This window comes from Pinus tabuliformis, chromosome 6 (genome assembly GCF_031772625.1).
Source record: "Pinus tabuliformis cultivar Carrire ecotype Pingquan chromosome 6, CPIR1, whole genome shotgun sequence".
Lineage (NCBI taxonomy): Eukaryota > Viridiplantae > Streptophyta > Pinopsida > Pinales > Pinaceae > Pinus > Pinus tabuliformis.
In genome coordinates this window covers 223,812,086-223,836,622 of record NC_142292.1, presented here as the reverse complement: position 1 = coordinate 223,836,622, position 24,537 = coordinate 223,812,086, and positions in this window count along the sequence as shown.

Genomic DNA, 24,537 nt, shown 5'->3' with positions numbered 1-24,537 from the left:
ATAAGGTTTCAGGGTGGAGTCCTCCATGTATTTTCTGTGTATTCTTTGTAATTGCGATAAAGTGTTGTGAGCCTTTTAAGGCTTAAATGATTCGATAGTCGTATTGGAGTCGGAGGAGGGGTGATGGTTCATATGTGTATGACCTGTTTGATATTGCGATGAAGTCAACCTCGAGGTCTGAGCTAAGGCCATAAAAAGTGGAAAGATGTGTATCGCGTATAAAACCTTTATGTAAGGTTATGTAGGAAATTAAAAGCGCCAATTGAAGGTTATGAAGGGTTCATATATAATTCCGAGAGGAAGTTTCAGGTGGGGTGATTGGTTCTGATACAAAGGAATGGCTTATAAAGGGGCCTTGACCATTTATGGTCTGAAGATTTAACTCCATTGTAGAGTTAAATACCTGGGACAGTTGTGGATGCATTTTATGAATGCAAACTGTGGGTATGTGTGGGTGTTACCCTGCACCACCAACCATGGCCTCCCAAGGATGACAGGGTAACGAGTTAGCTTATCCTTATGCTGGAGAACTAGGAAATATGTTGGGTACTCCTAGGAATCAATAGAGACCATCACATCCTCCACAATTCCCTCGGGGTTGACTGTCAAACGGTCTGCAAGTTGCACTACTATTGTGGTCCTCCTTAATGACCCTTGGAGGTTAAGCTTGAGCATGGTTTCCTTGGTCATAACATTAATGGCAGCCCCAAGATCAATCAGAATGTGTGGGACAATGGTTCCATTGATGTGGACATTGACTACAGGGCTTCCAGAGTCTAAGTATTTCGGACATATTTCTTGCCCCAACATTAAGTTAGAGAACTGCCCAATGACATTAATGGTAGGGGCATCCATTTTTCTTCTCCCTGGATGCTTAAAGCACTTCTCCTTAACCAATTTATTGTAACTAGGCACATCTTTGATTGCCTAGAGAAGGGGAATCTTTACACATATGTTTTCCAATTCTCCTAGAAGTTCAGTTTCTTTTGGGGTAGGCTAGTGTGGTTGGGCTAATCTTTTAGGAAAGGGTGGATTTTATTTAAGGTTGCTTTCCTCTCTTCTTTCCTCAACCTCCTTATGTGGAGAGGGAGGTTGGTTATCTAGGAGAATTCTCCCAAATCTCAGGTTGATCTCTTGAATTTCAACAACATAAGCTAGGTATGATGTCTCTCCACTGTATGTTTGTTGGGATTGCCTGTTGTTTGGGTTTGGATTTGGCTGGGTAGGCATCTGGGGTTGCCTAGGTGGAGCAGAGTGTAGGAGTTGTGGTTGGGTAGGTGATGGAGGAAATAGAGCTGGAACATTGTTGAATTGGTGCCTTCACCCCTGGGGTGGGGTATTCCACTAATGTTGTGGCCGATTGTAAGGTTGAAATGACTGGTTGGGTGGCTGGGAATGATATTGAGATGCATAGGACCAAGGAGGCGGTGTAGACTAGGAAGGATGAGCAAGGGGTCCCCAAGAAGGTGTAGATGTGGTTTGGTTGGGTCTGTAATATGCACGGGATGATCCTTGCATACCTTGATGGTATGGTCTAGGCCCAGGAGGTCTCCTTTGGTTAATGTAGCAAAGCTACTTAGTGACCCCTTCAACACCTTGATATACACCTTTCAGTCCAGGTAAGGAAGGGAACTTGTCTCTGGAGTGGTTTTCTTCACAGATTAAGAAAATCTCAATACAGTTTAATGGGCATTCATTCCTAGGATACCTCCTGGTGCACCTAGGACAAAAGATGGCCAAGGCTCTCTTTGCTCCCTCTTGCTTCCTTCTAATATTCATGGTATCCAATTGCATGCAAGGGTTTGCAACATCTCACTTTTGAAGTCCTCCAACATATTTCCAATTTCACCCTTGATGGGTGAGTTGGAAGACAAGGTACTGGCCATAGGTTAACTACTTCTACCCTTGTTTCTGGTTTCCCTAGAATGGTTTCGAAAGACATTCTTGATGTCCTCATAGGGTAGCTGGTAGATATCTCCTCCTGCTAACATATGTAAGGTGTCTAGGATATCCTCCCGTACTCCTCTAAGCAAGACCAACTTCAATGACTCAAGGTCAAGCGTGCACCTAGCCCTTTTGTAACTGAGTTGAAATCTCTCTTTGTAGTCTTCTAGGGATTCATCCTGGCCTACGGTCATCTTGAAAATCTCATCTTTAGTGTCCTTTGACCTACATTAGTCTCTATATTTGTTCTTAAAGGCCTACTACATCTGAGCCCATCTTATTATGCTATCTCCAGGTAAACCCATGAACCATTGCAATGCTACATCCTTCAGGGTAGATGGAAACAATTTCAACTTTTGCTCATCATTTGTATAATCATAGGTTCAGCAGACAACAAAAAACTAAAATAGGAAAGTGTCAGGGTCCTCTGTGGTCAATCCATGGAAATGAGGTAGAGCAGAGGGGCTTATATTCTTCATTTTAGTGTCCCCATTGGTTTCCCAAATGGGGAAGGCACTCACAATTCTCCCTCTATCTCCTCTGTCATTTAAGTGTTTAGGCATTAGTTTAGTAGGAATGAGTTCTTCCTCTTCTTCTTCCCCTATAGGTTCCTCAAATATGTCAGGGTGTTCACTCGAAGGGGCTTCCAATTCACCATCAGTGAAGAAGAAAGAAGGTTGACTATTGGATGAGGTGGGAGTATTTGGCAAAATTTTTCCTAAATTATCCCTAATCCTACAAGGCATGAAAGGAAATGTTTTTGGCTTTTTTTGTGAGATTGTCTTCAAAGTTGGAAAGTACTCTGCAAAAAGGAAATTGTTGATTAAATGAAAAACTACTAACAAAATGGAAACTACTTGTTGAATTAAAATTGTTGACTGAATGAAAAGAAACTACTAACAGAAAGAAAATTACTTGCAGAATGAAATTGCTGAATTGAATGGAAAACACTAACAAAAGGAAACTACTTGCAAAATGGAAAGGAAACTAGATTAACTTGTATAATGGAAAGGAAAGCAGATAAATGACAAAAATGAAGGAAAAAAACTAGATTAATTTTGAAGAAATAAACTAATGGAAGAAAGTTGGAAACTACAAAATAGAAGAAAAGAATAGTAATCACTACTACTCTGACACCTCCTCGGCAATGATGCCAAATAGTGATGAGCCCAGGTATTGCAGCAAGAATGCTACAACTCCCAGGGCTACCAGCTTTACTTATCAACCCGAGGTTCGTACAAACTTGGAGGTGACTGTGCTATATGCACAAGTAGAACTAAAGGTACTGCCTATTGTCACTACTCATTTGGCAAGAGACCCCAGGGTTACAAGCCAGACTTCTATAGGGTCAGAAGAAGCTTGATTTTGATGCAAGGAGAGCATACCTAGTCTAGGGGAGAGCTATTCTACTATAGAAATGAAGAAATAAATCATGTAATGCTAATTTCCTAAGTTGCAGAAGTAAAAGCATCAAAACGTAGACTAAGAGTTAAACAATGGAAACTAGGCTAGGTTTGTGTCTAAGTGGAAGAATGGTCGGAGATCAAAATGGTGGAAAGGGGAGTAATGAGCAACAATGCACAAGAAGCGTTGGATCGGGCGGGTGGAAAGTGAATGAATGGATGAGATCGAATTGTAGGAAGGTACATAGGCAGATGGTTGAACATGGTCAACTAACGGGACAAACAACTGAGATTATATCACAGAATAAATTGGAAGATGGACGACGGAGATTGCGGGCAAAAGGAACGTGTGGAAATGGTATTAGGTGAAGCGATAGCCAACAGATCAGGAGACAGATCGATAGCGGAGATGGAAGCAGGCAAAAGAAAACGTGCAAAAATGGGAGAGCGAGTTTAGAGGGCGGTAAGCGGAATATCATGCACCCTCAAAGCTGTAAACAGTTTTGTAGAATTTCATGCGATTAGCCTCCTCGTTCGACACATAGCATGGGGAAACCACTCATATTGTGTGCCCTCAGCTAGATAACGGTCGAACAGGAGATCCATGCGATTTCGCGGGAAGGCCTTCAGATCTGGCAAGGCAGATCTATGGTGGACAATGGATCGAGCAGGTTGGTGAGCGGGTGTGTGATAACTGTCAGATTATCTGAGGCAGATTGACGACAGGGATTTAAAGGGTGAAAAGTTAAATGCAAAAAGGAATTTGAGTAGTGATTATTCATTTGTGTTGTGTAAAGTGATTTACCGTCAAAAACCATTTAAGCATGAATTTAACAACTTCTACTCAGGAGTTTCGTGCTGAAGGGGAATGAAATGGGAATGTGAGTGAGGTTTGAATGACAGAAAGAGAGCAAATCAAGCTGATGACTATTAAAGGGGCAGAGTGACAATAAACTTAGTGATTGTGTTTAAATGGAAAACCATTTGTGAAAACCAAAACCCTGTGTTTTTGGGGTTGTTGCAGGGTTTCTTCTTCACATCATGGTCCCAGAGGGAGGAGGTGAGGCTGAAACACCCGTGAGTAGCCTTGTGGATCTTTTCTTTAATACCAAGCTAATTGAAAGCATAAATGAAGCAAACTAAATCACAACTAATATGTTTTGCACTACTGTAATGAGACTGAAACTATTCAAGCAAATGAATAGAAAACAAGAAGCTGCTTAAGTACATGAATAAGAAAGCCATAAATCTGTGTTGAACCACTGTAATGAAAATGCATCTATTTAACCAAACGAACAATCAAACCATGCATCTATGCTACTGCTGCAATGGAAATTAATTGCTTAAGTAAATGAACATAAAACAGTTGCCTAAGCTAGGATAAAAATACAATAAAGAGGAGCTTTGACTACTAGGGTTGGGCCCTAACCTAAGAGCTTTATCCCTCTAAGTTAACTCAGTGTTGGCTCAAATCAAAACCCATCTTCATTATAAAATAACTATATTACATCAAATTGTTACAAAGCAGAGTTACACAGTAAAAGTTCGAATCTTGACTAGCTGACCGACTACTGGCTAACTGACTAAAAGAAATTGAGGTCCTAACCCTCTCTATTTATACATTTTAAGTCTCAATGACTTCCATCAAAATTGCGGAGGTACAACACCCAACTTAATGGTAGCTTGTCCTTTCACTTTCACTAGCTCAACTGCCTTCTAGTAGGGAGGCTGTTTGTACTTCCACTTGCTTGGTCATCTTTTAGTACTCCTAATTTGGTTGTTTGTACTTTTAGTTGATGGAGGGATATTAAAATGGATGGGCAATAAATGTGGAGGATTTACATCCTATAATTCCTATCCCTTGTCCCATCTGAGTTTTTACTAAGGTATTTTACAATAGTTCCTTTCTTTTACCTTTTATCCCTGCATTTCCCTCGCTTTTATCCTTTATTCTTGAATTACATGCACATTAGACCACGAAGAAAAATATCCAACCCTAACTCATCTCATAAGAAAAATATAATCAAAAGTATGTAATAAGTTGTGAGAATAGTTGGGTTGACTAAGCTAGGAGGTGAATTAAGGCCAATTAAGGCCCATATAATTACTCAATGATGAGACTCATCATCTTGTATGGGTTTTTAAATAAAATAATGATAGGTGGGGCATTGATGAGTGAGATATATTTTTTGAGGTGACAATGATAAATGGAGGAAGGATGGAGATATATAGGTTTCCTTTCCTTTTTATAAATTTTTAGAAGTAGGGGAGTATTTTTGGACTTTGGGGAAGGTTGGATTCTTGAGAGAGAATCTGGAACATGCTTGTGTAGTTACAAATTTGGGAGGTCCTTGGACACCTTGACATTCTGCATACTACGTGTTGTGGTTTTAAGGCTTGGACATCCAGAGCTAGGGAAGTTGTAGAGGTTTGTTGGGGCTAGGTAGGTGGAGAGGATATACCTATTTAGTTAGGTGGTTTCAAGGAGCGGATACGAGAAGAAACTAGATTTAGATATCAAATTTAACTCAACTCAAGGGAAAATGTCTTTTCTAGTTCATTCCTAAGTTCATTCTTGTAAATTTGGCCTATACTTATGCTGATTTCTTAGTTAAATTAATTTGTGAATATATTTTGCATGGAACTTCCTATATGTATATGGGTTGATCTATAAAATGCTATGCATACTCCACTATACAATTCATCACAGTAGATATAATGAAATTATACTTAAAATCCAAAATATACACTATGAGGGTTAATTTATCCTCGGATTGTTGTTTTCATTATATACTATGTTATGATTATGCATGTAATGGATAAAATATTTAGAAAATAGAGAAAAATGAAATAAAATCACAAAAAAATAAAAAAATTAACACAAGATATAACATGGGAATCCCTTTAAGGAGAAAACCTAGTTAGAAGGTGATGTCACTCTTCTCTCTTTGTCTAAATGGAAATGGATGAAAGTACATACAAGTAAAACTTATGGCCCAGTAGTTTCTATAGTGCATAAACCATCTCTATTCTCTCTCTCTCTATCCAGTCTCAACTACTCTTCACATATATGTAATAAAATGCACTTGAATAGAATGGAACCACCTTTCCTCCTAGTGGCTTGATTATAACATAGATTAATAGGCTACTAGTGGTTAAGTTTTCCTCCTTAAACTCTAGTTTCAATATTGAATCTTATAGAGTATTCTTCATCATGATCATGTGGATGCTCCATTTTCCACGAATAATTGGTGTTGATATGACATCCTCTTGAATTATGGTAGTCAATTTTGATAGGTAAACTTGTGAGAGGCATAAATTTCTCATACAAGCTCCAATTGAGGTGATTCTTGTGTGACTGAAAATACCTCAACATGTAGATTATGTAATATAGGTTTGTAGTAAGCCAAGACCAAAATCAATGTTCATTTAAGTCCTATAAATGGCTCTTTAAGTTTTTGGACCGAAATTTTCTAAACTAGGATTGTCACCAAAAATGATCCTTTGCACCAATTCCTCCACTTTTTCCACTCTAAAAGCATTAATATGGATGAAAAATAAGACAATTATCCAATCCATATCATACCTTACCATTTTTGGAGGCTTTTGGACCTGATAATATTATACTTAATGGGTGAGAAAAAATTTCCTCCACCTTATCTTGGGAGTACCATTTAGCCTTGCTTAGAAGTTATCCTTTAAACTTAATTTTTGGAAGGTAATATTGGCCCTATCTTGTAGTTATGGACCTCTTCTACAAAACTATATATTCCATCAACTTTTCTTGAGAATCTATTCCCAAATTCTATATATAAGGGAGGTCTTATTCATCTTCTTGTTCAAGCATGGAAGGCTTACAGAGTTTCATATTGTCTACATTCACCTGTTAGCTCTGCTACATATTTCTGATACTCGAGGAGAAAAAGTAAGCTCGGTCCTTGGTTTTGCTCAAAGGAAGCCTCTACCGGTCATTCTCACCTTCTCCGTTACCTCTTGCACTCTCCTTTCATCTCCGTATCCTATGCTCTTTTATTAGAAAACCATATAAAACTCCATTTTTCTTAAGCCCCAGGCACTTAAACTCATGCCCCCATAAACCCGCACCCACGTGACCACATGCCTTCACAAACCCCTCGCTGCTATCGCAGTTGTTGATTGCCACACCCCAATTTAACAGTCCCCTGTCACATCCAATGAAGAACCTGTTCGACTGATTCCCCACCATCCGATCATCTCTGCCACGATTGGATGGCGTTCGCTCTTCCCGCGCCGACGAAGTGACAGCACAATAACACACGATGGAAAGTGGTTTCTACTGCCACACGTCATGCCCTGAGGAGATCGCACGACTTTATACCTTTACCGCCCATCGTCCGAAAGTGGTGTGATCAATACCGCTTACCACCGAAACTACTTTTCCCGCCTGTTAAATCCCGTGCACCTCCTCCGTTCGATGACCATTGGATCTACCCTCCCAAGATCCAACAGCCCGTGCTCATTACGCCTCTATATCTCCCGATACCCTTCACCGAGTTGATTCCCACCGTCTATCCGTTTGATCCAATGGCTGATGTCTTTCCTCCGCCCTGCTCGTACATTTTCCATGCAATCAGCTTGCCCTGACCATTCCATGCACTTGAAGGATGAAGACGACCGCCTACCAGTACCTGGTGCATTTCCTCCTCAACCACTGCATTCAACAGACTGTATACCCGAGAAGAAGAAGGACAAAGCTCGAGCAGATAACTCCATTCAATAGGTATGGGATTTCATCCTATACGACACTCTACCTGCCCGAGAGGACAACAGAGCATAGGAAAAGATCACATCCATCAACTACAGCAAGCAATCGCACTCAGAAGTTCTGCCAGGCAGTTAAAGTGGTTGGTGGTCAATTATGACCCCTCCACACCTAGAATGGCCAAGTGCCTCTGTAATGAAACTCTATATATACCCAAAAACAAGATGTAATTAAGGTTGATGGTTGTTGTTTTGATGTAAGGTTCAACTTCTGGAGACTGTAACTACTTTGATACTTGCAGTGTCTCGTCTTCATTTTCAGCTAATACAAGCTTCTTTGGTTGTTAGTTGCTCACTTTCCATTTCTATTCTGTTCTAGGCTGTGCATGATATGCAGCTTTCCTGAACTCTTGATGTTTAGCATTAGAGGAGCTGTCATCCTGCCTCTATTTTTAAATCTTGCATGTATCAGTGAATGTGTTATTCAGGTTTCTTTTCACTTAGTGACAGAGAGCTGCCATCCTGTCTGTACACTAGGGAATTAGATTTGGAGACCTCTTTACTGGTTGCAACCAACCATCACAAGGTCTTGTGCATCTGCTGGTGTGGTCAGTATTCTCCATATTCACCCAATCTCTTAACTGTGAGTAATTGGTGGTCTAAAGCCTTGTAGTCTGGGGATGTTCACACATGTCTGGAGTTAAGCATAGTAGAAGTGGTTATCTGGCTTGAATAAGCATCATCTCTTCCATTCATCCATTTGCAACAATAAGTTGAATTTGTAATGTTTTCAAGCATCTTTGAGCTACAACCTAGGAGAGTTTCTTGGGGTGATTTAATTGGCACCATTGCCGGGGAGAGGAGATTGAAGCTCAGCTTCCCTGGGAGAATGACAAAGATCCAAATTTGATGATAGACAAAGTCTGGACACATTTCTGGTTGTAATTATCTATCTGGTGACTCTACTGGAGAACCAACTGAGTGGCAGCTTCACATTACAGTTCTGGATTAGTTTGTGAGGCATACCCGGAGAAATCCTCAGAAATCACCATCTGACCCAGTTCCTGACCCTGAGAAGATTGCTAAGCAAAGGAAAACATCACAGAAAGGAGCATCAGGATCAGGTAAGCCTAAGAAATCTTATGCATCTTTGAAAGAAAATATTATAGCTGAGAATATAGAGCTTAAAGATATAGAGCCTAGCATTGTTAGTGAAGAAATACCCTCAGAGATTCATAAATCTCCTTGTTTAGTCATTTCCCCTTTAGATATCAGTCCAAAGAAAGCCTCTCATACAGTCCATCATATTCCTTTGTGTCTGTCATCTATTTCATTACTTCCTACCATTCAATCTGCCAGTATCCTTCCACCTATCCCAGTCATGGCAGGTCAACAAGCTCCCACAAAGATGGAAAGAATAATAGCTGCTAGGTATGAACCCCTGGTCTTTCCTGTTCCTTTGAATGCCATGCCTGTAGGAGAATATCAGAAATATATGTCCAAGTTCACTGGTACAAAGGGAGTAACAGTTGAAGAACACCTTGAGTCCTTTTATAGTTATGTTGATAACCTAGATATCAGTGAAGATGATGTGTGGATGAGATTGTCTGTCCAAAGCCTTGATGGAGAGGCTAGAAGTTGGTTCAAATAATTTCCCCCTAGGTCGATAGCAGACATTGAAGCATTGGATGATGCATTCCTGAAGCAATGGGGGGATAGGAAAGATTTTCTCTATTACCATACAGAGTTTGGAAACCTAAAGAGGGATAATGGGGAATCACTGCCTGATTTTAATAAAAGATTTAACCGTATGTATAGTAAGATACCAGCTAAAGTAAAGCCTACCCCCACCTTTGCCAAACTCACTTATGCCAATGCTTTTGACTCTGATTTTTGCCTGCTTTTGAGAGAAAGAAGATGTGCCACTCTAGCTGAAATGCAGGATGCAGCCCTAGAGGTGAAATCTAATATCATGGCTACAGAAAAGCTTAAAAGTCGTGCTGATAGAAGGAGGTAGAGAGGTGAGGCTTCTTCTTCCTCTACTTCATCTTCAGAACCTAAATAAGATAAAATGACTAAAATGATAGAGTCATTAGCTGCTAAGATATCTAAGCTGAAAGTTGAGCAGAGCTCTGGAAAAGCAAGGCTTCCAAACAAATTTGCTCCAAGAAATCAAAATCCATTCAGAAGAGCAAATGAACAATTTCAAATCATTCAAAGGGGTGAAGAGGCCCATGAAGAATAAAGAGTTAAGGCTTCTTTCCAAAATGTAGTCATGGAGGAGGAGTAGTTCAAAGAAGAGGATGAAATTCATTGCATGGAAGACAAAGGTAGTGTTGCGATTTTTACATTGGCTGCATATGAAAAATCATTACTATAGGACCAAACCAGCCAAGAGTGGGATAGAGAGGCTGTTCTGCAGACTGGTCAACAACAAAGATACAATCTAAGGTCAAAAGCAAACACTGTCAAGGAGAACCCTACCCAAAAAGCTGTTGTCCCAACAGAGCAACAAAACATCAGACAGAGAAGGCTAGTAGCTGATCTAGTCATCCTCAAAGCACCAACTCAAGAGGTAAGAGGTCTTGATAAGTCCCCTTCCCTTTTCAGTTTTGAAGCAGAAGTCCAGAAGTTAAAAATATCTATACCTCTGATAGAACTAGTAAAGAGTGAAGTTTTTAGAAACCCTATCCTTGATGCCCTTGAGCTGAAAGCCTCACAAAACCCCACTGACTACGTCAATTTGCAAGATGATAAGCCTGCAGTTGTGCTTAGCCCAATGATCAAACCTGCTGATAATAACTCCCCTTCATTCTATGTCTCCTTGACCATTCATGACAAAATCCTCCACAATTGCCTGTTAGACACAGGGGCTAGCCACAATTTGATGCCTAAAGCTGTCATGGAAGAGTTAGGCCTTGATATCACTAGACCATATCATGACTTATTCTCATTTGATTCAAGAAAGGTAAAATTCCTAGGAGTAATCAAATACCTAGCCATTACCCTAACTCAGCTGCCCATGAGGAGCATGATGATGGACATTGTGGTAGCAGATGTCCCTCCTATGTTTGGCATGCGGTTGTCTAGAGGGTGGATCAAGAGACTAGGTGGGAAAATACAAAATGATTTATCTTATGCCACTATCCTAGTCTTTGGAGGGGAAAACAGGAGATTTTATAGAGAAGCACAGCTAGCCTAAATCATTAGTGATGAGAAGAACCCTTGTAATCATCCCATATATGCCGTGGACACTGACTTTGGAGCTTGTATTCTCCAAATTGAAGAATCCCAGAAGGCCTCAATGTAGATCAAGAAACTAGTAGTCTAAGCCGAGGAACAACAAGGAAGTTTGGTTTGGGATATGTTCTTTGATGGAGCATGTTCTAGGGAGACCGCGGGAGCAGGGGTGGTGCTGATATCTCTAGAACAAGAAAGCACACATCTATCTTTTAAGCTGGCCTTTCAAGTTACCAACAATATAGCAGAGTATGAGGCTCTAATATTGGGTCTCAATGCAGCCAAAGGCAGAGGAATTAGGAACATAAAGGTGTTTGGAGATGCTGATCTTATCATTCAGCAAGTGAATAAAACATTTGAAGCAAAGCACCCAAGGCTGAAAGAATACAGAGATGAGGTATGGAGACTTAAAAATTCTTTTGATAATATTTGTATCTCATATATCCCTAGAGTAAAAAATAAGCTTGCCAATTCCTTTGCTATGTCTGCTAGCATGTTTATTCCTCCCATGCCTCCCAAACTAGTTCATGAAGTTCAGATGAAATACAGACCATCCTTGCCTGATCATGTCTAGCATTGGAAAGTTTTTGAAGATGATGCTGAAATAAATAGGTTCCTGCAAGTTATTGATGAATTCTCTGAAATGCAAATTGACCAAGAGACTGAAGCCTTGGAAGAAAATCCCCAATCCTAGCTTAGAAACATAATTGGTAAAGATAGAATCGTCCAATTGTCCAGCAATCATATACCCAAGGGTCTGGTTCCATTAGAAAAGTTGTTTGACCAAAATGATGTGCCTTATAAGGCTACCCAAAAAGAAGACCAATCTACAGTCTGTAAGCATAATATAGGGGTCCAAGACAACCAAGATATATAAATATGTCCACCCCTTTGTCTACTATCCAGAGTGCTGAATACTGCAATTTAATGGAGCAATTTGCTTATGTATTTGCCTGGGAATATAGTGACCTGAAAACATATGACAAAAAGATCATCCAGCATAAAATTCATTTCGAGAAAGACACCATCCTTTAAGCAGAAGCTGAGGCCCATAAATCATTTTCTCTTTCCTCTGATTGAAAAGGAAATCAAGAAGTTACTGGCTGCCAAAATCATAGTCCCTCTCAGATATTCAAAATGGGTAGCCAATTTGGTAGTGGTGAGGAAGAAAGTGGAGAAATCAGGCTCTGCATTGATTTCGGAAACTTAAACAAATGTTCTAAAAAGGACAATTATCCTTTACCCAAGATGGAACATTTGTTGTAGAAGGTCTCAGGGGCCAAAGTAATGTCTTTCCTGGATGGATTTTCAGGGTATAATCAAGTTGCTATACATCCAGATGACCAAGAAAAGATTGCATTCACCACTCCTTGGGGCACTTTTATGTATTCCAAGATGCCTTTTGGGTTGATGAATGTTGGAGCCACCTTTTAGAGAGCTATGGATATAGCATTTGTGGGAGAGAAGGATAAGTTTGTCCTTGTTTAACTTGATGATATAACAGTGTATTCCAGTAGCCATCATGACCATTTACACCATTTGAAGAAAGTGTTCCTGAATTGCAGAAGGTTTGGGATTTCAGTCAATCCTAAAAATTCACAGTTTTCTTTAGAAGAGGGCAAGCTGTTAGGACATATTGTTTCTGCTACATGTGTTAGAATTGACCCAGAAAGAATAAGAGCAATACAGACTTTGTCTGTCCTGAGATCAAAGAAAGACATCCAATCCTTTTTGGGCAAGATAAATTTTGTAAGGAGGTTTATCCCAAATTTTGCAGAACTTGTAAAGCATATTACCTCCATGTTGAGAAAGGGGTCGGAGATCAAATGGACTGATGCAGCAAGAAGATCCTTTGAGTCCATTAAGAAAGCTATTATGGAAGCTCCCACTTTAAGAAGTCTAGATTACAGCAAGGAGTTCCATATATTTTCATTTGCCTCTGAAGACACCCTTGCAGCAGTTTTATTGCAAGCAGATGAAGAAGGCTCAGAGCATCCAGTGGCTTTTTCAGTAAAACATTAAGGGATGATGAGCTAAAGTATGATATCATTGAGAAACACACATATGCTCTTATCAAATCTTTGAAGGCTTTCAGAATTTACATTTTTCACTCCAAGATAATTGCGTATGTACCCTCTGCTTCAATAAAAGATGTTCTAATGCATCCTGATGGTGATGGAAGAAGGGCTAAATGGATTGCAAATCTTATCGAAATTAACATAGAATTGAAGCCCACTAAGCTTGTCAGAGGTCAAGGCCTTGCCAGATTAATGGCTGAAGAAAATTGCAGAACACTAGACATAAATCTCATAAGCACAATTTCAGAAAATGGTCAGATAGAAGAAGAAACAGCTGAACCAGGGAAAAGACAGTCATTGGCAGAAAATTTAGCTTCTTGTGATTGGTACTCTGTAATAGCTCAATTTTTGCTGAAGTTAGAAATTCCTCCAGGTCTTAGTTCAAGCCAAGCTAGAACTATTACGCTTAGGGCAGCTAGATATTGCATCCATGAAAATATTCTCTACTGGAGGGACCCCTCTGGAATTCTTTTGAAGTGTCTCGATAAAGAACAATCAATGGAAGTCATGCAGCAATTTCACTCCAGCATGTGTGGAGGACATGATTATTGGAAAACTACAACTCACAAAATCCTCAGAGTTGGGTACTTTTGGCCCACGTTATTTGTTGATGTCTTTTAATTTTTTAAATCATGTGATAGGTGCCAAAGATTTGAAGGGAAGCAGCAACTGAAGTCCCTGCACTTAAAACCCATATATGCTAGTGGCCCTTTTCAGCAATGGGTCTTGGATTTCATCGAAGAAATCAATCCACATTCCAGTGGCTAGCACAGATGGATATTGGTAGCCACAAATTACTTCACTAAATGGATTGAGGCCATCCCTACCAGAAAGGCTAACCATAATGTGGTCATGAAGTTCTTGACAGAGAATATATTTACTAGATTTGGTTGTCCACATAAATTGATCACAGACAATGCAGCAGCCTTTAGGGCAAAAGAAATGGTGGACATGTGTAACTCAATGGGCATTAAGCTGGTTCATTCCACCTCATATTACCCTCAAGGAAATGGTCTACTAGAATCTTCCAACAGGAGCGTAATAAGGATAATGAAGAAGCTGTTGGAAGACAACAAGAAAAATTGGGATTCTATGCTCAAATATGCACTGTGGGCTGACAGAGTGACCACCAAGAAATCCACAAGGAATTCTCCATTCAAGCTGGTATATGGCACTGAGGTTGTATTCCCAATTCAATTAACCCTCCCTGTGGCAAAATTCTTGCAAGAAGAGTAGAATGAGGAAGGGGGCATGGCAAAAAGGATCTCTGATTTAGGAGAGGTACATCAAATCAGAGAGCAGTTGGTTGAAAGGTCTGCAGCACATCAAAAGAAGGTCAAGGAAGTGGGATGCACTGAAAGAGAAGAAAGGCAATCATGGGAAGTTTGATGCTTTTTGGACAGGGCCTTTCATCATTTCTCAGATCCAAGGGAACAATACTTTCATGGTGCAAAGCATGAAGGGGGAAGTAATTTTTGATGGCCCAGTCAATGGGCGTTTTCTGAAAATTTATATTATTTAAGGTCTTGTGGCCTTAAATTTGTAAATATGTTATTCTATATATTTAGTGTAGACTCAGTTAGACTCCATGCCCAATGGAACACTAGGGGTGATAACATCACCATTAAGTAAATGCACATGTATGGGGCTAGAATGGATGTACATGGATTCTCTCAAATTTTTTCTAGTTTGTCAAAGGGGTCATATAATAGAGCCTTTATTTTCTTAGGAATACCTTTTAGCCTCTTACTTTTTAACTATAATTGATCTGAATTGTATCATTTTATCATTTTTCACCCATTTTGATGCTTTTAGAGTGGAAAAAGTGGAGGAATCAGCTCATATGATCATTTATACCGATAGGAACTAGTTTGGAAAATTGGGGTCTAAGACCTTCTCTGAGCATTTTGAGGCATAAAATGACATTTTTTGGGTTAAATTTTGTCTACTTTAGTTTAAATCCTTATTTCAAATTCTACACGCAGACACCTTTCTAATGGTGCAAGAATAGCCCCAATCAGAGTCAGTATGCAAAAGTTATGCCACTCAAAAGTTGATCTTCTTGTTTTCACCACCATAGCTCAAGAGGATGCCACACCATCCCCCATTATCCATGGAAAAGGGGCTATCCACATGATTATGATGAAAAATACTCCAAAATAGTCCATATTATAATAGTAGGTGATCAAGTTGTGTTATAAATAGACCAGTAGGAGGAAAAGGCGTTCCATTCTTTTGGAGTGAGTTTGTTCCATAGATGAGAAAAAATAGATAAAAGGGATCAGAGATAGAGCAAAAATATCAGATTTGTGCATTGTAGTAGCCCACAGAACACAAGCCATACTTATTTTTACTCACATCCATTTTTTATTTATAGAAAGAGAGTAGAGAAACCTCACCTTCGAGTTGGGTTTTCCTCGAAAGGGTTTCCTAGGTCATATCTTCTATCAAATCATGGTTTGAGAATTTTGATTTCATTTTTATCTATCTTCGTATTTTTAAATGGCACACATAAACAATTATATGTAATCTACAAATCCATAAATCTAAAGGGAAATCAAACCCTAACAATGTTGACTTCATTTTTTTTAAATAGTTTGATTAGATCTATTGTAATGAACTATCCAGTGGAGTATACATGGTAGCTTATGGACCAGTAACCACACTTTGTCTCCCACCTTGAATGAATTCTTTGTTCTATTTCGATCATGCCCGCCATTGTATGTTTCATATGACTTTTGCAACACCTTTGTACTCGTATATGGATCTTCTTGATCTTTTCAATAATTTTTTCTTCCCTTACTCCCTGCAATATCCTCCCTCACTCCTCCTTATTTCCTAGATGCAATATCTAAAGCTGAAGGTGGAAAATATCCAAAATCATATTCACATGGGGACTTACCAATAGAAGTGTGGAGTATTCTATTATAAGAGTGTTGTATATACACCATATTTTCATTCCAATTTTTTGGATTCTTCTAATTGTAACTCCTCAAAGCCTACATAAAATTCCTATTGGCTACTGCTATTTTCCCATTTTTATGGGTATTGATTTTTTTTTACCTCTTCTTCCATTTCCTCCCATAATTTAGTCCTATATGCGCTAAGAAATATTTTTTACCTCTCTCAAACAACCCCAAAGTGCACTCAGACCTATCCAAAGAACATGTTTTCTACTTCTTGTCTATTGATGGTATTTCTATAAGGCATTAGGACACACATATTAATAAACTTGTCAACTACCATGAATAGGTAGTTATGTCCCTTCCTAGTTGTTGGTAAACTTCCCACAAATTCTATGTAAATTATTTCCCAAGGATGAGTGGATGAAGGAAAGGGATGATATAAATCCTATTTCCTGTAATTAGGTTTTCTGTTACAACAAATAATGCATCCTCTTATGAACCTCTCTACCTTTTCTTGCATCTCGAGGTAGTATACATACTGCAACTATCTTCCCTACACCAAAGTGTTGTACAACCTTGGAGGCTTTAGCCTTTCTAATATTCTAAAATTAGGAATACATAACTCATCTAACCTATAGAGTAACCCATTTCAAATATGGTTGTCCATTGTGTTGTCACCATCTTGCACATAAATTTGGCTCAAAAAAAGATAAATCACCTTATTAAATTCCTCGTCCTCTACATATTGTTCTCTATATTCATCATGGGTGAAAGGCTCCATTTGAATTACAGTTCCCAAAGTTGTGATCTTTGATGTGGTGGTGTTGAAAGCATGCCATCCAAATTGTTCATATTTTCCTTTTTAAACATGATTACTAAATGAAATTATTCTATAAACCCCATCCACTTATATTTCCTAATTTTTTATAGCTTACTATGGCCCTGTGAGTAGTATAGTGGCTGGTGGTCTATGTGAATTACTGGTGGGCTCCAGTATTGTAGCAATAATGCTACAACTCCTGGAGCTTCCTATCTCTAATTTTATCAACCCGGTAGTTCGTACAAACTTGGAAGCGACGGTGCTGTATGCACAAGTACTAGCTCTTGTCGCAGCTGTCACTTGGTCAGCTGGCACAAGTCCGCTAGGGCTCAAGCCAACTTCTATATGCTCTCAGAAGAAGCTTTCTAAATGATGGACGAAGGCTATCTCGAGGGAAATTGATCTACTTTGCAAAAGTGAACTGAAAGCCAACCAAAACATGAAACCCTAGTAAACCCTAATTTGACTAGTTTGACCTCTATGATGCAATAGTGAAAGTGAAAATGTCTAAAAAGGATGCCATTACCTCTAATGATGTGAAATGCATGAACTCAAACTACTTCTATGAAAAAGAACATTGTTTTTGTATTTTTGCTTAAGTGGATGGAGTGATTATGACTTTGTTTCTTATTAGGGTTTGGCTGTGCAGAGGTGGTGCGAAGGGAGAGAAAGCTTGGGAAAGGTCAGGATGGTTGGGAGAGGTCCCAGAGGGTCCCTAGCATCAGTCCCCAGAAGTCTACAACGTTCAGATGCTCGGCAACCAAGTTTGCAGGCTTCTACAGGATGTCTGCAGGGGATCCTACAGGAAACTAAGGAATTCTACAGGAAGTCTGCTAACTTCTACAGGATGTGTTGTAAGTGGAAGTTTTGGGTGATGGTGAAGTGATGGAACGGCTTGGGTGGATAGGTAAGGTGGAGATGGAACTTGTGATGGCTCAGGGGCAGAGGAATAAGATGGAGAGAGAGTGCACGGAGTTGATTGGTGGATAGAAGGATGGCAGCAACGAAAGGTCAAAAAGATGAAGCTACGTGGCAATGGATGAGTTGGAAGGTAAACGAGCTGAACAGAGGTCGAGTAGGTGGCTTGAGGAGAGGTGAAGAAGAAGAAGAAGGAAGTAGAATGATATGGAGCAGTGTAAATAAAACAAATGACTTATGTCTTGCACCAAAAACGAGAATTCATTAACCAGTGCTACCTGTGCTATTAAATCAATAAACAGTGATGTAAATCATGAAGAAAAGTCGTGCATGGAATTGCAATGACGAGGTATGGCTCAAGAGCGAAAGTGCATGGAAGGATCCACGATTAAACCGACTGTGTTGCAGCTTGCATGAAAGTAGAAAAGACTGCGTTTTTTTTGGTGGTTGGTATAGACTGCACCCCAATCCCTAAACAGAGATGGCAGTGATCTCTAACAACCTTTTCTTGGAGCTCCAGTGGATTACAAACCTCCTATCCGAATCTAAACAGCTGAAAGTAATTTAATCATAAACCAATCCTACTCAATCCTATTAAAGAAATCAAATCAGCAAATTGTGTTCTTGAAATGCATATCAAAACAAGTAAACAAAGTGCTGGAAAGAAAGGTAAATAACACTACAAGAAGAGGAGATCTATTGCTCTCAGGTTGGGCCCTAACCTGAGAGCTATAGCTCCCTTAAAAGCTCAGAATTAGATCCAAATCTGCTTGCCTTTATTCATAATCAAAAGTCTGATGTCATGCCAAAACTGGCTTACAAAAACAAACACCGAGCTATGCTTCAAAATTACAATATCAGTCAAAAAGTTCAAAAAGCTCCTAACAAAGGCTACGGCCTTCATATTTATACAAAATGAAGATCAAGCTGGCTTCCTCCATTCGTGGAGCTTGGCTATCCAACTGAAAGTCAAACTATTGTAAAACTGCTGATCCTGTAGAACATGTTGGCTGTCTTTAAGCTCGATGGGGAGAGCTGTTAGAGCTCGGAGTGAAGGTGAAAATCACGAGGAGGGTCATCAAGACTGTGGACAACCTCCCTATGAACCCGCAATGTCACCTTTGCTGTCTCCTTGTCTCCTTTTACGTGGTCTTTTGCTCTCTTTAATGCCAAGAACCTGAAATCATCATGTATTAGTCACGTAGATATAATGCCTGCCCTTCTTCCTACAAACAACACGAAGATACTAAGAAATGAATGCATAAGTGGTAAAATATGAATGGTTGAGCAAGGTAAGTAGGCCAATATGAGCCCAAATTGTACCAAAAATTGGGGCTCATCATCACCCCCCAGCTAAACTATTTGCTCATCCTTGAGCAACTTAGTCCAAATCTTCATCCTTCATTGCTTTCACTGCTTCCCTTGCATCCCAAGGCTCTGTGGTAGTGTCCTCTTTGTTGATATTAAACCCTGCTTTCCTGTTCACCTCTTCCCATTGTTGACTGTCATCCTCCTCTGTATTGCCTTCAGTCAACCCTAGCAGTAGTGGTGGGCTAAGTTTAAGGCCAATCCAGCTGGCCTGGAGGCTTTGCATGGATTTCTTGTAAAGGTCAACCCTTGCCAAAGCTTCCCTCATCCGAATGGGGGTATGGTACTCTCAGATTTTCAAGCGGTGTGCCAAGGTATTCCATCTGCGTGCACATGCTTGGGCAACACTTTCTCCTAACAACCTTTCCATGTCTTCAAAGTGAGCTATGGCTTGGGCCTGTTGGTCCATAAATCTCAAGGAAGCTGTGGGATCAGTAGCCAACTGTTGGTGGGCTGAGATGAGTGCCACCGGATCCTCTGGTTCTGCTCGAATGAACAGTGGCTCGCTCACTTCTCGGTTCATGACCGATTTTGCTTCAGCTGCTCTTTGATCCTCATGGTTTAACCATGAAGTGAACGCCATCAATTGCATATCACCCAAGGCAATATTGGGATCCCAGGAGACTTCATTAGGCAAAGCCAAATTGTGGAGGTAAAACTCTGCTAATTTGGCTTTGTCTTCTGACGAACTAGTACTGCACAATTCAGAAAATTGTTGTGGGTTTTGGATATGTGAAATACCTCTTTGTGCCAAGGTGTTTATTTGGAACTGTAGCCATTGATCTTTTAAGTACAATCCGTAGGATTTTTTAGGTTGTCTGCACTGTATTGCCTCCATGGCCCAACTGGCCATGCAGGCCAATTGTGTTTCCTTTTGTTGCAGCTGTTCTTTTAGAGGTTGCACTTCAATTTTTGTTTGTTGTTCTGCTTCCTGTAGAAGTGTCATTGGCTCTTCAACACTGGTGGTCAGCTCCTTTTTGCCTTGTTGTTCTTTTGTGATGTCTTTGGAGGATGTTCCTGCCCCTGCCCTTAGTTCTTGTAGCTGCAATCTCAGCTTCTGATTTTCTTCCTGTAGAAGCACACGTTGGCAATTAGCCACATGTTTAGCCATGGTGAATTCACTCCTAACCTCCTTGAGTTGCTCTTGTAAAGGGCCTATGTCCGCCACACCCTTTGATTTGGCGATCTGCATCCATGTGTGGGAACGGACTCTTTCTTCCTCTAAGGCAAAAAATAAGGGTACAGTAAATTTCTGCGGTATGATTTTGCCCGCCTCTAAAAAGGTGTAGTATGAACTCAGACTAGGCTGAGGGCTGGGCTCTGGTATATGTACTTCTTCTGCCTCTTCAGGTGGCTCTACCTCACCCTCCTTTGGTGGTGATGAGGGTCCTTCTCCTTCCCTCTTCTCTGTTTCCTGTAGCCGGGCCAGAGTGTCCTGTAGAACATTTTCAGCTTCCTGTAGCCGAGTTTTTTCAGTCAACAGGTCTAACCTTTCTTGCCACGTATTTTTCTTTGGACTCCCCTTCTCGTAGGTGACTGTGATCCTGGAGGGTGACTTTTCCTTGGGAGAAGCAGGTGTATCTTCGATGACAATCGGGCTGCTGGACGGAGACTGTGGCTTGCCCGTCTTTATCCTAACACTTCTTCGAGCTTTAAAGTATAGAGGGGTCTCCCTCTTCCTCTTTTCTTTTGGCTTAGGTGGTGTGCTGAGGCCAGCTAATACAGCTGCTGCCTCCCGTGCCAGAATATCCACCTTCTTCTCTTTGGGTTTCACCTTTTCGAGGCTTCCTGTAGAAGCCCCTGTTTTGGTAATTTTCGGGCTTCCTGTAGAAGACCCTTTCTCTATCTTCGGGCTTCCTGTAGAAGCCTGTTTCTCAATGATTTTCAGGCTTCCTGTAGAAGCCCCTTTTTCCAATTTCAGGCTTCCTGTAGAAGCCCTTGTCTCTGTTTTCGGGCTTCCTGTAGAAGCCTGTTTCTGCTTTCCTGTAGACACGGGTGTCACCACCTTTTCTTGCTTAGCCGCATGGGTTTTTCTTTTTGCTTTGGTTGCATGTGCTGATGAGGTACTTAGGCTGATGTGGACCACCTCAGCTTTGTCTGTTCTGCTCTTCAACCTCTTTTCTCTTGCCGACAAGATGGGGGTGCCACCTTTTTCTTTGTCATCCTTTTCCTCATGCTTCTTCTTTTGTTCTTTCTTCTGCACTGTGGTCGGGGTCTTCTGGCCTTTTTCTCTCTTTCCCTCAGCCACTGCTTCTTGTTCCTCACTGCTGGAGGAACCCGTTTCTTCAATCAAAATTTTAATGTCTCCATCTTTTGTCAAATTCCAGAATGATTCCCATGAGAGGGGAACCTTATATGAATGCAGCGCATCCTCCACAAGAAGCTTGATCAACCCATGGTGGGCTATCTGATCTGGTATGCCCTCTTTTAGCTTTGTGGCAAACTCAATTAGAGACTGCAACAGGAAATAAGGAATGCTCAGTTTTTGTTCTACAGGAAGATCAATCTGGTGCCTCAATTCAGTGAGCAACCGAAAGTGATATGCATACACGATGCTAAAACGGCCTTCACAAGTTATATATTTCATGATTTGCAAGCTGACTTCATTCCATGGTGGCAGCAAGCTGGTTCTTCGCACCCCATTTTTGTCCTCTGAGAATTCCTCCTCAGGTGGAAAGAATTCCTTCTTGGCTCGCTGGCTCAACTTTCTTTCTTCCTTATCCCATGGCAAACCCATCGGAAGTTCAGTGATCCGACTGATATATTGCGGGGTGAGCTTGAGGCTTAGACCTCTGAAGTTCACTGTGGCCAGTGTCTTGGATTTCTGCTTCAGAGCCTGCAAAAATTCTTCTGCCACTTCATCATCGTACCCCTGCAATTTGTCACAAAAAGATATCCATTGAACCCGTGTGAAGAGCTCTACCACTTCCTGTTTTTCCCTTAATTTGGTTGAATCAGTGGGTTCTCGTCTTATAAAGCCACTTGGCATGATAAAACAAGTTTCTTAACCAGAGGTGGTGATTGTGGATGGGATTTTGGTTTACTGAGACAGATCGTAGAATGTCATGCACATAACCCACAAAACTTATCCCTGAGGAACTCACACAGTTTAATTACTCGACATCCTGTCGAATGACAGTATAGGCACATCAGACAACAATTTCACCGTTTTTCTATGACCGGACTGTGGACGACAATCTTGCCACCTTTAATAACCAGTTGCATGAAGAGTTCAGGGTTACCTCTTTAATTGGCCACCTTTTTACGTGAGGCACCCGCTTTCCTGTAGAAAACTGCGTTCCTGTAGGATGACAGCGTTCCTGTAGAATGCAGCGTTCCTGTAGAATGACAACATTCCTGTAGAATGCAGCGCGCGGTTTTCGGGAGAGATTGCAGTCGGTCTGCGCCTTGGGCGTGCTTCTCAATCGCTCTGATAGCCAAAGGCTCGGCGTATCACACTGCAGAAGGATCAGGATAGCCGCTCGAGTTCAAACCAGTGGGTGATAAATGCATGAATGCAATCTAGCCAATTAGATTTTGAATTCGGCGGAATCCGTGGCGCGGGGGTGAGCTGTCCCCGCCGGACCGTTGGGTGACGTCACCCCATCATTCAACTGTGCGTTCAGTTGCTGCCGCATCAATTCCCGCGGATCTGCCGCTGCCTCTTCTGTTGAACTCGTTTTCTCGACGGGATTTCTCTCACGTGCGTTCTGCCCATTCTTTTTGTCACGGCCGCCACCCATACATCCAACTAGACCATTAACTGGCCGACGTGGCCGGCCAACTGACCATACTGCCGCTCAACCCATTCACCTTTACACTTAAGCAATCAATCAAAGTAACATTCATGCAATCTGATGGAAGGAAGGGTCGAGACACTTACCTGCGTGGCTGCACACGATGTTTCGGCTCTTTGGACGCTGATGAGTCGATTTACCTGCTGCTGGCGGACTTACACAGGCCCGGAGGTCCATGTTCATGAGCTGCCGTCGATGGATGGGATGCTTCAGTTGCATGCGCCCACGTTTCCCTTCATATGGCCTGCGCGGTGAATGGTATCCACTCTAGCAGGCTTAACTGTTACAGGACTCCCGCGGGATGTCTTGGAACAGTTCTTCCTCCTTGGGTGCATGCTGCACGACGATGGATGGCCTCACGATCATGCTCTCGGAGCCTCGGGCTGACTGTGATGAATATGGTGTGAGATCTCTAGCGCTTTTTCCATTTACAAGTTGCTTTTTTTTCTCGAGACTCATCGATCTGCTTTGCTGGTGCAGGTACTTTGTTGCATGTCGACAAGGATGGTGGAGCAAGATAACAACAATGTGCATGGTTGACAACAGTGGCATGCATGCGTCCAAACCGATCCTTAGCCGTTAGATCGCCTCATGAAATGAATTCTGGCCCGTTCTGAGCTTCTACAGGAAGCTTCCTGTAGAAATATAGCGCTTCCTGTAGAAAGGATGCGTTCCTGTAGAGAGTCTGCACCTTCCTGTAGAAGATCTGCATCTTCCTGTAGAAACTCTGCATTTTCCTGTAGAAAATCTGCGTCTTCCTGTAGAAGACTCAAGTTGTAATAAAATTGCACATACCTTGGAGAAAATGAGGATTCTTGGAGGAGGTGCTGGTGAGGTGTCCTGGCTGCATGATGAGGACCCTTGGCTTTGAGTTGAGAGGCTTCCTCTCCTCCATAGAACACCTGCATGCAATTTTACATAATGAATCTACTGACCTTGTTTTTCTTTTGTTTTTTTTTTTTTTTTTTTTTTTTTTCTTTTTTTTGTTTTTGAAAGATAACAGGGGCGCCTCATTGAGGTTTTCACCCTTGTCATCTGCCTTGAGCGCCTCAAAGAGGTTTTCACTCAAGGATCTTTTTCCAATCTTTTTTTTTTTTTTTTTTTTTGAAAAGACAATAGGGGCGCCTCAATGAGGTTTTCACCCCTACCACCTGCCTTGGGCGCCTCAGAAAGGTTTTCACCCAAGGATCTTTATTATTATTATTATTATTATTATTATTATTTTTAGATTCTTCAGGGTATGCCCAAAGCAGAGGCAGAACCCTTATCTATGACCAACACAGCCTTCTCCATAGTTTTGATGAACTCTTGTCTTGAGGGAGG